This window comes from Hetaerina americana, unplaced genomic scaffold, assembly GCF_022747635.1.
Source record: "Hetaerina americana unplaced genomic scaffold, ioHetAmer1.1.p SCAF_8, whole genome shotgun sequence".
NCBI classification, from domain to species: Eukaryota; Metazoa; Arthropoda; class Insecta; order Odonata; family Calopterygidae; genus Hetaerina; species Hetaerina americana.
In genome coordinates this window covers 39,144,563-39,160,437 of record NW_027287427.1, presented here as the reverse complement: position 1 = coordinate 39,160,437, position 15,875 = coordinate 39,144,563, and the positions used below count along the sequence as shown (strand labels likewise).

Genomic DNA, 15,875 nt, shown 5'->3' with positions numbered 1-15,875 from the left:
CACTGCCATGAATTATTGTCAAATACTTTTTGATTTAAATTAAAACGTTCTCATACATTTCATCACTGCTGGTAATAGTAGCAAAGATATCATTTTTTGAATTCATGCGTGAATTAGTAGAAAACCACTCCTTTCAAAAACACCCGGTCACTTTCCCTTTACATTAACAAGTTGAAATAAAAGCGAGTGCTTTCTATTCCTTCGTTTAAACTTAGAGCTAATTACTGTTTTCAGGGCAGATGTTTACTCTCGCAGTATTCCATTATGTGGCCGAGCGAAAATCAACATTATTTTTTGAAATAATTACATTTTGAAAATTCTTCGTTCTCACAAGGTACTGCAATCATTACAGAGGTTGGGATTGGGTCAATTTAAACAAAAACGAAATTGTATTAATTAAGTGACTTAATAAATCATTACAGTACGTCCTATTGTTTAACATGAATTCCCATTTACGTCACCGCGTAGAAAAATTTTGCTTTGATGACTAAATGTTTAGTAGCGATCACGGTCGTCGTTAATATATATCCTGAAATATAAAATATTTATCTGTTTGAAAGAAAAATGTTTTTTTCTTTCAATACCTTAGAGAAATATTTATATTATTTTTATATTGATATACCTTGATCAAAAAGTTCCCGGAATAACCACCGTGTGGCGCTCCCATCGTTCCGATTTGAGTTCTGTTTTTTTTGTTAAATTGGTACATCTGTTGTTGATATTCCCTTTAAATCTTAGTGTCATAACTTGACATTTGCAAAAGTTACGTAGCCAAGAGTACATCTATCTCTGTGTGTGTCGGCGATTTTTTAAAATTTCAGAAATGGATTTAAATTTGCAACAACGAACTTGTATTAAATTTTGCGTAAAAAACGGATTTAGTGGCGCACGGACGTTGGAAATGTTGGAAAAGTGTTTCGGCAACGATTCTCTAAAAAAAACGGTCGTTTACCAGTGGCACGAGCGGTTCAGAAGTGGTCGTGAGTCAATCGAAGATGATGAACGCAGTGGCAGACCATCGACATCGAAAGTCGGTGAAAAAATTGATAAAGTAAAAGAAATGTTGGTCAATAACCGCAAATTAACCATCAGAGAAATAGCGGAGGACTTGAACATTGCCTATGGATCCGCCCAAGACATTGTGGTTAATGATTTGGGTTTCCGTCGTGTAGCAGCAAAGTTGGTGCCAAAAGACCTCAATTTCATGCAAAAAAGAGACTGTGTTGACGTCGCAAAAGACATGATTTGCGAGGCTGAATCCGATCCCACATTCATCAAAAGGATCATTACTGGAGACGAGACGTGGGTTTATGAGTACGACACGCAATCCAGACATCAGGCAAGTGAATGGCGTTCACCAAATGAGCCGAGACCAAAAAAACCACGTCGTTTTCAGTCAAAAAAGAAGGCAATGCTGACGGTTTTCATGGATTACAACGGTGTAGTGCATCATGAATTTTTGCCAGAAGGCCAGACAGTAAACAAAGAGTATTATTTGGGCGTTATGAGACGTTTGCGTGAAGCAATTCGCCGAAAGAGACCAGAAATGTGGGCAGAAAACTCGTGGATTTTGCACCATGATAACGCACCGTCGCACAGTGCTATCATTATTCGTAATTTTTTGACGAAAAATGCAACAAATACCATCCAACAGCCACCGAATTCACCTGATTTGGCTCCCTGTGACTTCTTTCTGTTCAATCGAGTTAAAAAACCATTACGGGGAACGCGTTTTAGCAGCCGAGAGGAAGTAATGGAAAAATCGCAGGAAGCACTGATGGACATACCGAAAACCGACCGTAACTTTTGCAAATGTCAAGTTATGACACTAAGATTTAAAGGGAATATCAACAACAGATGTACCAATTTAACAAAAAAAACAGAACTCAAATCGGAACGATGGGAGCGCCACACGGTGGTTATTCCGGGAAATTTTTGATCAAGGAGTATATATACGTATGATTACTAAGAGCACATCATAATTTTAGCAGTTGTTCCGCATTTCTAAGAATTGGAAAGGTGTTACTGGCCTGCAAAGAGCCCTTTGGCTCTTTTTTAGCTTTAGCATTGGCTGCCCTTGACTACGCCTCAAAATATCGATATTTTCAAGGTTTACCTTTCTCCGCTCAAAAGACCCTGGATATTCCAAGATTCCGAAAATTCAGAAGCAATATTTACAGAAGATAAATTTTTCAAGCTCGACCTTTTACCCCACGTTCTCATCCCTCCCCGTTTCTGAGTTCCATTCTCGAAAACAGACTCTGTGACAAGCACAATATATGCCGTTTAAGCCTATACTTATGGAGTACTCTGGTTCATCATTCGGAGTCTTTATATGATCGTAGATCGAATGCAGTTAGCCGCAATTTCGACGGTTCATTCCATTTCCATAAATGGTGGGAGTTGGTTCTCAAATGAAAACTAAAAGACAGAACTTTTCAGCTCCCATCCATATTGAGGTTCCAATGTGAGTGCACGAACTTCTATTCTCATCCCCTTTCATACACACGACCCGTGCCCCTACAAATAGCGAACCGAAAGGGCTTGGATCGCACGAAGGAGAAATTCTGAATGTTTAATTGGAGCGCTTGGAATGAATCACTTTGAATTAGAGCACTCGCCTCGATCGGAACGCCTTTAATGTGTGGGAATCACGTTAAGCAGTACCAACAGAATAACTTCCAAACCGACCTCTGACATACTTGCTCCCAGAATTGAACTGGACGTTATATCATAACAATTGATGTGGCAAAAGAGAGTCACGATGCAATCAGAGATTGACATTACCGAAAATGCATAAAACTGAGTCACGTTTTCGTTCTTTTTGATTTTACATTTGTCTAAGCATGGAAACTCTGTTCGCATTGGCATTTAGTTTTCTCTATTATTTTATATTATTACTACTATTTCAAAATTTATGTTAGGTAAATGCTATTTTTATAAAACAATTTCTCAACACAATTGACGATGCAATGCTGTTTGTCTATGATTCGATTTTGAAATAATTGTAATGATTATATATTGTGTACTATACTCCGTGGAAACTTAGCAATTCCTTTATAATTAAAAATTTTACCCTTATTTGCTCTTTTTTAACTTGTTCCATGAAGGGATAAATAATGAATGGAGAGGTAATAAATGAGAAAGTGGAAAAGAATAAGACTTCTGCACAGATGAAGTGTAATGGAAAGTACCTATGAATAATTGAACAAGAATACAATTAAGGAGATTAGAGGTTAGTGTTTTTGGTGCTTATTCCATGGTTAATTCCTTATTTGCCTTAAACAGAAGACGAGCATTATTAAAATATTATTAATCTGAGTTTAATAAGGTGGGAAGTTTTCGATTTTACTCGGTAGTTTTCACTGGCTATATTAAAGCTGCCGCTTGTCAAAAAGTTGGTAATACACTTAAAATATGACAATAATGAACCATTATTCGCATTGGGTTAGTGCGGTGACTAGTTTATTGTTTTCCCACTTGGAAAACCCGGATTCGAATCTCGGAGGTGAAAGGATTTATCAATGATATCTCAATCCCTACTTGGGGACGAGTATATAGTAGAGATTACTTCAAGTGAGTACGCCGTCTGTAGGATGGGACTGTTAACTGTGGTCCCCATGGCCACTTTCTGTAGGACGTGGAGTTTCTCCATACCCCCATTCCATAAATATTCAACCTCTCGCAAATCACTAACATCATCCTAATGGCGCAAATGACTTAGACTATCAGTTACCGTTCCTAATAACTAATGCTACTCTAAAATACATTCCAAGGAGATATTTTTTACATTCACTTTAAAATAATCAATTTACATTATATTTTTTTTATTTTCAAGGTTCAATTTCGAGGGTCAAAACACATATCTACGGGTGCTTTCACCAATTAGCCACTTTAGCCCGTTTCTGTGTCCTGGGAATAATTTTGGTCGCTTTTTCCACTTGCCTCATCACTGACAGCATTTTCCATGAAGCCTTTGAGAATGGAAGACTCGTTTTGAGGTTTAAAAAATAGGACGGCCCACAGCGATGCGATTTTCAATTTCTGATGTAAATTAGAGAATAGGAAAGTCAAATGGCGTAATTTTGAACTTTGAAATAGATAACCATTAGTTCGGTAGAACATTTTCAGGTTTAACGTCCCACGAGATTTATAGATTGCGCCTTGAAGAGAGATGAGTATGAAAGATTAAATCTGTGGACCCAATCACAGATTTCGCATTCATTCTGCAATTATATGTCAACCCTTGGATTCGAAAAAAATACACTTTCCCCTTCAGAATACTTAAATAAGAAATTTAATGAAAGTATGATTACAAGATCGGCAAGATCATCGGAAGCTAAAGCAAGAAAAACCTGTATCATATCATTCATTTTAAAAAGACATTAACCCTACACTTTTGCTGTTATATTTTTCCTGATTCCAAACTAAGAGATGAGCGGATTAAAAAGTAAGGATTTTTAGTTATAGAAGCTCACAGTTTTCGAGAGAAAGGAATCGCACAAGCACGAAGATTTCCTTTTCGATAATTAGTTTTCCATTAAAATCGGCAGACAATGCCGCTACTTCGCAGAAATGAATAATGTCATCCATTTACATATTGAAGTCAAACTATTCAAAATCCGCCTCCAACAGAACTATCGCTGTTCAAGTGCAAACAGGGTAATATTAAAACCACCTCATGATAAAAGTTTCAAATGGAAATTGATAATTACATTTGCTGATTATTGAGCTGTGGGTATATTCGCTATATCAACACTCAGCTATCCTTAGAACACACAAGCCAAACTACCGTATTGAATTTAGTCTCCCATTTATAAAATGCAAAGATTATTCTGCATCTATCTACATCTACATAATAACCCGCAAGGGCGTGTAGCGGGGGGTATTAGCTCACCACCCGTAAAAGAGAACAAAACCAATTTCAAAATCAGCACATCCACGCAAACCTAATTCTTATGGGGCATTAGAATTTCATTGAAATGGAATTTTCACACCTACATTTGTTCATAGATTTAATACGATAGCAGCGGACCTGGCAGCGATTTTATAGACTTTAAACCAAATTAACCCTAGATTTTCGTAATGAAACAATGCAATTTTAGTCCATGGAGTTGAGAATACTAATCGAGCAAATTTTCTGACCGCAGTTGTAAAATTATTGTGTGACGACATAAAGCAGAATGGAAGATGTGGAGCTATTGGCTGTTAAAGAAATAATCTCGAGGAAGAAGATCCTAAGGCCAATAAAAATAATTACGAAGAACTCCTCGTTCTTCGTAATTATTTTTATAAAGCAGAAGGCAAAGGCAAACAGTGCGGTTGCAAATTTTGATAGCATTATGATGGATAACTTGGCATATGGAAAACGAATCCTCTTCTAATGTTCGCACTTAATGTAAGTCCCCAAGGAGCATTATTTTGCCAAAAAATAGGAATAATATTTCAAATACTGTAGTTGTTCTTTATGATACTACATTTCTCGGAGCTATTAATCATTGCAAAATTTGACTTAGGTGTACCTCAGTTCATAATATAATAATAATCTGGCAACCAACATTTTTATCGCATATCGCCTGCATTAGGCGATCTTAAAGTCCTATCCTTTCGTGCCGGATTTTTAATATGAAAATGACAAAAACTAATTGGAATTAGAACCAAAATTACGCACAAACCCCAGGTGACAGAAAACCCAAATAGAAGAGAATCAAACCCGCGACTTTTCGGTTGCCAGGCGGGGACTGTATCCCGTAGTCATCAGGGACAGCAACTAGATTTCATCACCCAGATTCCTAGACAAGGCTAATCGCTACACTGACTAAACTAAAAATTCACTTCGTTTGTCACGATTATTTTTCTGATTATTATATGTTCAATGTGAGAGGTGCCGGTTGGAGATTAAATCGAAGAAAACAGCATTAATAGCGAAAAGTGAAGAGTCAGGCGTGATATTGTGGAATCGAGACATAATGAAAACTTCGTTGCAATTTTCCACAGTTAAAACTTTATTGCCGACCATGGTTTCGATACACTGTATCATCTTCAGGTGAGGAAAAATACAAGTAGAAGGGATATATATACACAAGTTACAAGAAGGGGTGGCAGGGGAGGAGGGAGCGGGGGGGTAGGGGTTCCATTGGTTTTTCCTGCCTTTCTCTTTTTATGACAAACCCCCCCCTACCCCCCCGCTCCCTCCTCCCCTGCCACCCCTTCTTGTAACTTGTGTATATATATCCCTTCTCCTTGTATTTTTCCTCACCTGAAGATGATACAGTGTATCGAAACCATGGTCGGCAATAAAGTTTTAACTGTGGAAAATTGCAACGAAGTTTTCATTACAGCATTAATAGAATTCATGAATAGTAAGTCAAAGTGAAAAGAGCAGATAATACATTATAGATGGCCACGCAGTCCAAAGTATTACCCAATATGTTTGATGAAAATGAGCGCAGTGCTGCGGACGTTAGAAAAGGCATTGTTTTGGCAAGAGAATCATTTCCAAAGGAAATGATCATATGTTACATTGGATATAGACGTAAACAAAAGATTTGTATGGACTGCAATAAGGAATATAGAGTTTTATGGCTCGGAAACGTGGGCTTCATGACAAAAGGATGAGTGGGAATCGTTTGAGATGCAGGTATGAGGAAGAATGGAGAAAGTAAGTTCAATTGGTAAGAGGTCAAAAATATAAGAGTTCTCACTGATAGGCAAGGGTGGACAAGAAGTTGCAAGGAGAAATCGGTATCGAGAAGAAAAGTGGAGGAAGAAGATATTGAGAGAAAGTAATTTAATGAAGGCTGTGATAGAAGAAGGAATGTTGAGCGAGTGGAGAAGAGCTAGATAGAGGAAAAGGTTTTTGGATGGTGCGGCGTCAGGTAGAAAATAGAAAGAGCTGAAGGAAATGACATCGTAAAAATAAGATGTATACAGTCTGTATGGTTGTTCTTGATAATGTCTAGTGACCGTCCAAATCGTATACCTAATAGGTGGAGATATATAGATAGATATAGATGGATAGAGGTCTTTATTTGGGTGAAATTGAAACCTGATGGTCTGTGGAGTACCTACGACGAGGAATGTGAACAAATCAGCTGAAATTTCACATCGTGAGGCATATATTAAGTGGAGGTCAGCATCCTACGGTTAAAATAAATTATCTTGACCACTCTGGCTCACACACCCTGAGAAAAACTACTCCGTCACTAAACCTGAAATAGTAAGTAGGTAGTCTGGTGATCACAGGGGAGGATAAAAAAATAAGGGTTTTCCGCAAATGCCTGTCGCCTTGAATTTTCTCCAACGGCGCGAGGTCAGGAAAGCAGCATTTATCGTAAATGGGGCCTCGGCTCATGGGGACGAGCCCAGGGATGAAACACCGCAGTTTGTCAACTAACGACCGCCTTCTCTCACTCACACTCTCACTCTCTCTCTCCAGAAAAACACTCGTGGGTTCGAAGCACTTCACTTCCCAAGCGAAAAACGGAGAGCTATACTCCAATTCCCCCTCCCCCCCCCCCAATCTCTCTTCCTTCTATCGCTCTCCTTTCCCCCACGGAGCGTGTGAAGTGAGGTTGGCAGGAAAAGTTTGAAAATCTACCTCCAAAGGGAAAAAGTGAAGTTGTGGGCGAAAAAAAGGTGAAACTTGGTAGGACTGCGTACTTCGTAATTGAATCAAAACCTGAACTTTTTAAGTTAATAATCTAGAGGAAAGAGTTCTTAGACAAAAATTTATTTAACCCTAGAACTATATGTTAAATAAATTCATGTTGGGAGACTTATTAACGCGTTTTTTCACTTGGAATCCCACCCGGTCCCTTGTGTAAATGCGAATTCGGGACTTAATCGATATTGAGCTCTCGCAAGCCTACTAGGAGAAAGTATCTCATTGGAGTAAAAATTAACAGAAGAGGAGATTTAAAGCAGGTATATTCTTTAAATTTTTGCACAAAGATTCGTAACGATGAAAGTATATGATTTCAATTCCATGGTTCGAAATATACTGTACATGTATACATTTGCATGCATGCCTGATAAGAGACGACCTGACATAATGAGCAACAAAAGACCCTTATACATTCCACCTCCATGTTTTTCATTCAAAATAAATATTCCTTCTGACATGCTTTAATCCTTTACCTCCCTCTGCTTCGTCGGCCCAACGTTTTCCCTTCCGCTATACTCGTCAACATTCCATCAAAAATCAAAATGCTCTGCATCCATATCTCCTGCTCCCTTTTGAATTTCTCCCAATAACCCTCTCTCTCTCTCCACCATTCCAAGCACTTATTCTTTTGTTTTCCGTTTTCCTTTCTGCTTATTTTACCTTTTCTATTCCTCCCCACACCCACATTTCAAAAGTCTCCTATCTCCTAGCTTTTACCTTGCTTTAACGACTAAGTTTCCGAACTGTATAGAACTACGCTCCATATCAAAGTTTTAACTAATATTTTCTTAACAACCTTACTCAATGTCCTTGTCATCATTTCCTCTCCCCCCGTGAAAGTTTCTTTGCACATCGAAATTCATCTTGAAAGGTTTCTAGTAATGTGACCAATTTAGTCCAAAAACCACCAAGATAGCTTAACCGTTCTTACCTTAACTAGTTTATAACCTACAATTCGAATGCTTGACTTAGGCTTCCTCTTCAACGAAAATCTCGGAGCCTTTGTTTTGTTTCCAACGATTCTCACACCATACTTATCACGCTGATTTACTAATGCGCTCAGAAATGATTGTGACTTGGCACAAGTGCCATATTTTGTTCGGGGTTTAAGTCTTCGACGGATAATGAATTAATAAAATCCTGAGTCTCAGTCTCCCAAACTCATGAGTTCTCTGTTTGCGAACGGCTCTCTCTAGGAAACAGTTCAAGGATGTTCTAACAAAGGGGTTTGAGAAGTGGGCGGTAAATATTTTCTCGCCGATATCTGAGGCGACCACTTCCGCCAGCCTTTTCGCAGAAGTAAGTTTCTCAATCGAGAAAGAAGAATCCAATCACGGAAGGAGTACGCAATTACAGGGACAAGAAGGGAGAGATAAGAGCTGAATGTCTTCCTCGAGTAGATTTCGACGATAGCGGTACCCATTGATTTGTTTTCCACCGCTCTGCGCTTTACGACCTGGGAAATTTATGGCAAATAAACCAAGCTTTACCGCTATTCGTCCCCACTTCATGATTTCAAACTGGGGCAATTCCATTGCAAAGATTAGAATTTGGCACGTGTAATTGAGTGACCCGCATGTAAATAGCTTCCATAACATAGAATACTTAATTTTAATGGGCGATTCACCGTCATTTAGGAAGTACCTTTTATTTTTTTGCTAAAATAACTAAAGCTGTATTTTCTTTGAAATCTACGTTACGACTACCCGCCTCAAGTCAATATGCTGAAGAATTCGTTAATGGGATAAGAGTTTTACGATACGTGACGGCTTATTTTCTAGCAAGAAGTATTACATACATGTTTCTCAATTGAATTCTATTACTGGTATAACATTGATGTATACCAGAGGGCTACATAAATGAAGGAAAGATTTCAAACTTGATTTTGTTAACCATTTTGCAATTACGTTTTTAATGATTGATTATTAATAGGCCAACTTCATACTATTTTATGCAATGTTATTCGGAATTAAACGTACCGAAGAAATTAATATTTTAGCCTGGAACTTAGTTTGCCACCTTTATTATATACCGCAATTTTTCTTTCCTTAAGACGCCAATAAAAATCCACTTTTTTAAAATAATAGCTAATAGTAGTAAGCAACCGTGAATCACATTGGGTGCTTAGGAGTAAACTTGTAGTGAGCTGAAAACGATGGCCAGGAGTAATGCTCACGCTATTTTTAAATTTATGGAATTAACAAAAACCTTATTTGAGGACAGTTACTCTAGTAACATAAATTAAAATGTCATGGCATCTGGCCATCTTTATCAAAACATGCCAAGTTTGAGCTATTTGTCTCATCAGTGGCAGTTTAACACGAGGAAGTGCATCGGCTTACGATTTCATAACATGGTTTGTTTCCGCTGTACAAGAGGACTCCTTGCTATCTGCCTCTTTACCCTACCTACATGATATATCTATCTAGCATAGGCCTACACGGCAATACAGGGGCCTCCCTATTTTTCTAATAATTGTTGCTAACAATGCAGCGATATTTAGTCTGTGTCCACTCAAAGCCAACCTTAAATAGAATACCAAATAAATAAAATGCCACATAGCTACCTAAAATTTCAGTTAATCGCGAAAAAACTTTGGATAACGAACACGGATTTCATATGAATCTCTTTATAAAAAAATTAGCAAATGGTGTTGGAATAATATCTTTTTTACTCGCAGAATCCTTCGCTTTGAAATACGAGTCGCTAGAAGATAAATATGCATGCATTTGTATAAGACATGATATTCTTCAGCATATTAAATGTATATTAACACATATTAAACATTATCAGCATGCATATACTAAATAGCTAGAGAGTGAGGGCTATCGTTTTACTTATAAATCTTGTATTAACTCAGATATGGGCTTAATTCACTTCGTTTCTCTTTAATTACATTCATGTAAGATTACTGATTAGACTTTATTTCCAATTGCTACGAAAGAGTTTCATTAAATGCATTAATGTTAGGGTATTGCAGTGATTCATATGGGCATGCTGCGTAGCTAGAACGGTATACTCCGCGTATAATTCTGATGTTTGAGAGAGTATGCTCCTTCCGATAGTGTTTATATCTGTGAGCAACAGAGACATCTAGGGACCAAAATAAACATATTGAGTTACTCAGAAAATGCTCTTCACCGGTGCAAAATACTCGGAAATTTTCCCTATATCTAAAATTGAGACGTTCAAGACAAATATTGATCTGTTAAACTAGAATGTTTCAGGAGATACCAATGATTACACACAAAAGACAAGCACTGCACATAATACAGAGAGATAGTCGTCAAAAGTATTATTGCAAAACTTTGTAAATTAAGTTCAAAGGAGGTTCATCATAATACTCATCTGTGAAACATATTTTGGGAAATTATGCATTTAGAAGAAATGGAGCAAATGATCATAAGGTTTTTTTTCTCATTCGATCGTCATTAAATTACGAATGTTGACCTTAAACTTCTATTCCCATGTAAATCCGAAGGAAGGCTTTGTTCAGGCTGAAGTCACCTTCAACCCAAAAGATAAAGGCCAATAAGAGTTTTGATTAATCCAAAGACATTAAGTGAAACATTAAAAAAAAAATAACAATACAATTTAAGTTCTTGAAAGAGGTTATTTTTTATTTTACTCATCTATTTCGTAGCATTTTACGAGGGTTGTCCAGTAAGTAACCTTCGTTTGCGTGTAGCGAGTGAAGTAATGGGGGGAGCCGAATGTTTGCTGTATTGACACACGCACTAGGGTAGTACTCTTCGATCTGCAGTGTTCGGGAGGCTGTGCCGCTTGTCGTTTGTTTACAGTAGCGAGTCAAAGTAAACAATACAATTGGATATCCCGCCAAAACTAAAATCCGTTTTGTGATAAGGTTTGCACTGGCAATAAACTTCAAAGCTGCTGGCATTCATCGGGAAATTTGTGCTCTGTACGGAACAAATATGATGAGTGACATGAGTTGTGCGTCAGTGTTGTCGTTCGTTTGAGAGTGAACACAAATGTCCATGATGATGACGGAATTGGCTGCCAGTCTTTGGTGAACAATGGACTTCCCCACAAATTTTACGAAAGGTTCGTGAAAACCGGTGTTTTACGATATCTGAAATATGTAGAAAGTTGTCCACAGATTTCTACGACTCTGTTGCATGGAAACGCGACTGAAAAGTTAAGCTGCTGCATGTTTTGTGATCGTCTCGACGAGGAACTTGAAGATACCGTCTTCGGTTGGCTGCGATCTCAGGCGGCAGAATTTTATGCTGAAGGAAGTTGAAAACTAGTTCAGAGATATGACGAATATGTATAAAAGCAATAGAGATATGTAGTTTTAAGATGAAAATGATAAATTTTCTGTATCTATTCCAGTGTATTTTTTATAGCATAACGGAGGTTACTTTTTGGACAACCCTCGTAATTACACTCAAATATGATTAAATTCATTGGATGACATCGGTCAAACATATTCTTTTACATTTACAGGATATCTACGTCCGTGGAAACTCTTCCTCTTAGAACTTCTCAGTGCCTCTCTCAGAGATGCAAATGCATTCACTCGGTAAATCTTTTAACACTTAGTAAGTGCGGTTTTTTCTATTTTACTTAGACAAAAGTAGCTAGGATTAAAGTGCTTTCAAATGGTCGAAAATACAAAAATAATCAACAGAAATGTTTATTTTCGGTCGCTTAATGAGACCTGTAGTCCACAAACTGAAATAATTTTCTTTTAAAATACCATTTTTACTCAAAATTCACGATAAGTAGTCGAATGAATATTTTTCAATGCTCCAGTGATACGTTCAAATCTGAATGCGTTCAAATCTAAAAAAGTTAAAATCTAATAATATTTAATTTTTAGAAAAAATTAGAAAAATTATTTTCCGCCATGAATTCAACTGGCAAAATATTAATAGTTAAATATGAACCCTATTCCGCTCGAAAACAATATTTTTGGCTTTTGACGCCGACACGAGGAAGCGGTTGGAGAAGAAAAGCGAAATAATTGGAAAATAAACCATTAACCTAATTGGATGATTCATTATTTTTTCAAATAGCGATAATTCATTCGCCAATACGGCGTAAAGAGAAAAACATATCAAATAGTGTTTCAAGGAACCTAATTGTGTAGGTTCTGAATTGCTTGAGCTTATTAAGATGGTATTATTAGGACTTCACGGCAAAAAACGTTCGACCACAGTTTACTGTAGAGTTAATATTTATTTTGATACTACCTAAACTATTTGTAACGCCAATTTGAAAATTTTAGCACTTGACGATATGATGCTTCGCACCGTTTTCGTAGCATTTCGTTCTATTAAACTCAAATGTGAATAGAATCATTTCAGCATATTACTAAAATATCTCCTATTACATTTACAGTTTATCTAACCCCGTAAGAACCCTTCCACTTTGAACTTTCCAGTCCCTCCTGCAAATATGTAAATTTATTCACTCGACAAATCTTTTAGCACTTCGTATGCACGTTTTCGTTGAAACGGGCAATTTCCCTCACAGTCCTCCCAGCCAACTTCAAAGCCCCTCGATCATTCCTCAACGTGACTCAGAATAATATCCCGTAGAAACTCGGGAACTTTATCAGTTAAGTTTGCACCACACGCCGACCAGGAAAAATACTTGGCAATCGAAAATGAAAGCAAACGAATAGAGGAGATCCTTTCTCCACAACTTTGTTGAAATGCATACCTTAATAGCTGGAAGAACAACCATAAGTGAACGCTGCTCAAATAGCGAGCACAAATCGCGACCAAGTATGTCATTTCGTCTATGCATGTGATAAAATGATATATATAAAGAAATATTCATAGAACAATAGTAAAATATGCATTATATTAGGAAATTAAAAAATCAACTTGTTAAAAAAATATTGAGTATCAAGCAAGAAAAGGCACAGTTTATAAATACAATGTTAAAAATTAAACGCATTTGAATAGGTTATAGTGTTTCTGGATTCTGTCAAAAACTTTTGCTAAGCTGGCAAATTAATCACAGCATTTCATATGAAAACAAGAAAACAATAAGGCAATTCGCATGTTAGAAATTGGGACCTCCAGTACAACATACTCCACTCAATGACTAAACAAGGAAGTATTTTTGCCAAATACAGCGAAAATGTGTATTCTATATTATGTAATGAGTAACTAATCCGTATGTGTACGATGCATTATCAATACAATTAATAAGTGTTAATTACTACATTGAAAAGTTATCAAAAATAATAATAAACTTTTTATTCTAAGTTTTGTTGCTGGAAATATAAACAAAGAAAACACAATGTGAAGGTTTCTACATTAATGTTTCCATCAAATAGAAGTCAAAAAATAGTTCAAGTAAAATTTTTTGAATCAATTGCTAACAGTAAGCCAAATTGGATCACTTTGAGATTAGTTGCCAAGAATTCAAGCCTCCATGGAAAGACTCATTTCCATGAAAACGTGAAAGCATTCTTTAGCCAAGGTTAACAAACACTAATAAAAAAACAACAGTCCTGTACTGTTGACATCATCGAGGGAAAACGTCCTGAAAAGCCAATTAAAAGATAAATGCGCGCCTACTTTTAAAACGACAACAAATTCAGAGTCTAACTGGTACGGCTCCATGCGAAAGTTTGCAAACACTCCAAAAATACAAAAGAGATGATAACGCCCGAGGAATAGCACCGCCTCATCCTTCAAATCGAGGTAGGCCAGGTTCTTTCCCCTCTTCAAGGAACGAAAAATGGGAAACCCCAAACAAAAGTCGGCCGCACTCACCCCGTCTGCGGCGAATCTGATACTCCGAGACACGTCGCGGCAGCAGTAGTAGTAGCCAACGTTCCGAGAGAGGCGAAACCACGATCTGGCGGGCAGAGAGGCCGTGTGCGCTGGGAGGGAGGAGGAGGAGTACCCCGGCATAGGGCCCGCCACAATCAGCCGACGACGTCTGCTCCCTGCCTCCACCGGCGGCCGGAGGAGGGGGCGAGTGGGAAGGGGGACGGCAGGAGGAGGAGAAGTGTGCGCGAGAGAGGAGTACGTGTTTTGCGAGTCGTCAGGGAAGGAGGGGAAGGATGAGTGGAGAAAGGGTTTGATGGATACAGGGTGGGGAGGGACGGGAGCGTAGCGGCGGCCCGTCCGACGGGGGGGCGGAGCAGTGCCGTCAGGGGAGGCACGAGGAACGGCGGCGGGAGAAGTCACGCGGACGACCGCTCCCCGCAACGGCGAGGAGGACGTCGTCTCTCGCGAGCGGCGGACGCCCCACGTTGAGCATTCCGGCCCGACGGCCACTTGACCTCCCCAAACGCGCGGTGAAATGTAGCCGTCGGCGAGCGACGCTCACACCCTCGCGTCTCGTTTTCCCGCCCGTCTCCTCTTCATCTTCGCCTCCACAGAGCCGGGGGCATCCGACACTGTGCTACACTTTACGTCGTCTTCCGCCGATTCCCTCATCGTCGTTCCCCCCTTCTCCGCCCACATTCCGTCAAAGGAGAACCGTTTACGATGAAAGTCGGTACAACACGGGAGGGTTGCGGCGCGCTTACGGATTTCATTTTTTTTTTATTTCAATCTTTTCCACTACTCTTCTTGGGGGCGCACGCGCCTTCTCGGCAAAAAACGTGCACGAGATCGCTCACTCAAACAAGCACACGCACGATCGAATCAGAACGGTGGTAAACACGCCTCGAATCTCCCCCTCCTCCCACGAGTTTTCTGGAGAGGGGCACTCCTCCACCCACTAATGTTCCCCCATACTCCCCCTGTCCGCCCCCCTCAGCTCTCCGTCGCCGATCACCGCGCTCTCCTGCGAGAGGGATAGAGAGCGAGCGAGACAACCTCCCGGACCGGCTGCACGGTTAGCAGTGGCTCTCGGCAAAGGCCATGCCGGCACCTGTGCGCCCCCCCTCCCCGCCCCAACACAACCCAGACTTCCCCCTCCACCTCCACGCCGAACCCTCGTACCCCCGCCCCCGTGCGAACCCTTGAACTCCCCCCCCCTTTCACTCACTACTTCCTCCTCCCCAGCCACCTTCCGTCTCCCTTAACACAGTGCGGGAGGGGTTTTCTAACCTCCCCTTTCCCACTCCAAACCCCACCACACCCCCGCCGTTCCCATCTCATCCCACCGTCGCGTACACACACACACTCAGCACCACGAAACCCCTGCTACGGGATCGATCCCCCGTTCACCTCTCCCCCCCCCCTTCGTGGAATCTCGCCCTCCTTCCCTC

General features: G+C 39.5%; 1 protein-coding gene across 1 annotated transcript in view; it reads right to left on the bottom strand.

Moving 5' to 3' along the window:
- LOC139697860 (uncharacterized) overlaps nt 1-14,839 on the bottom strand; it is a 531,364-nt gene extending 516,525 nt beyond the window's left edge. Inside the window, exon 1 of the mRNA XM_071596719.1 lies at nt 14,425-14,839. The gene's annotated coding sequence lies outside the window, so the exon portion shown is untranslated. The remainder of the gene's footprint in view (nt 1-14,424) is intronic.
- Between the last annotated feature and the right edge of the window lie 1,036 nt (nt 14,840-15,875).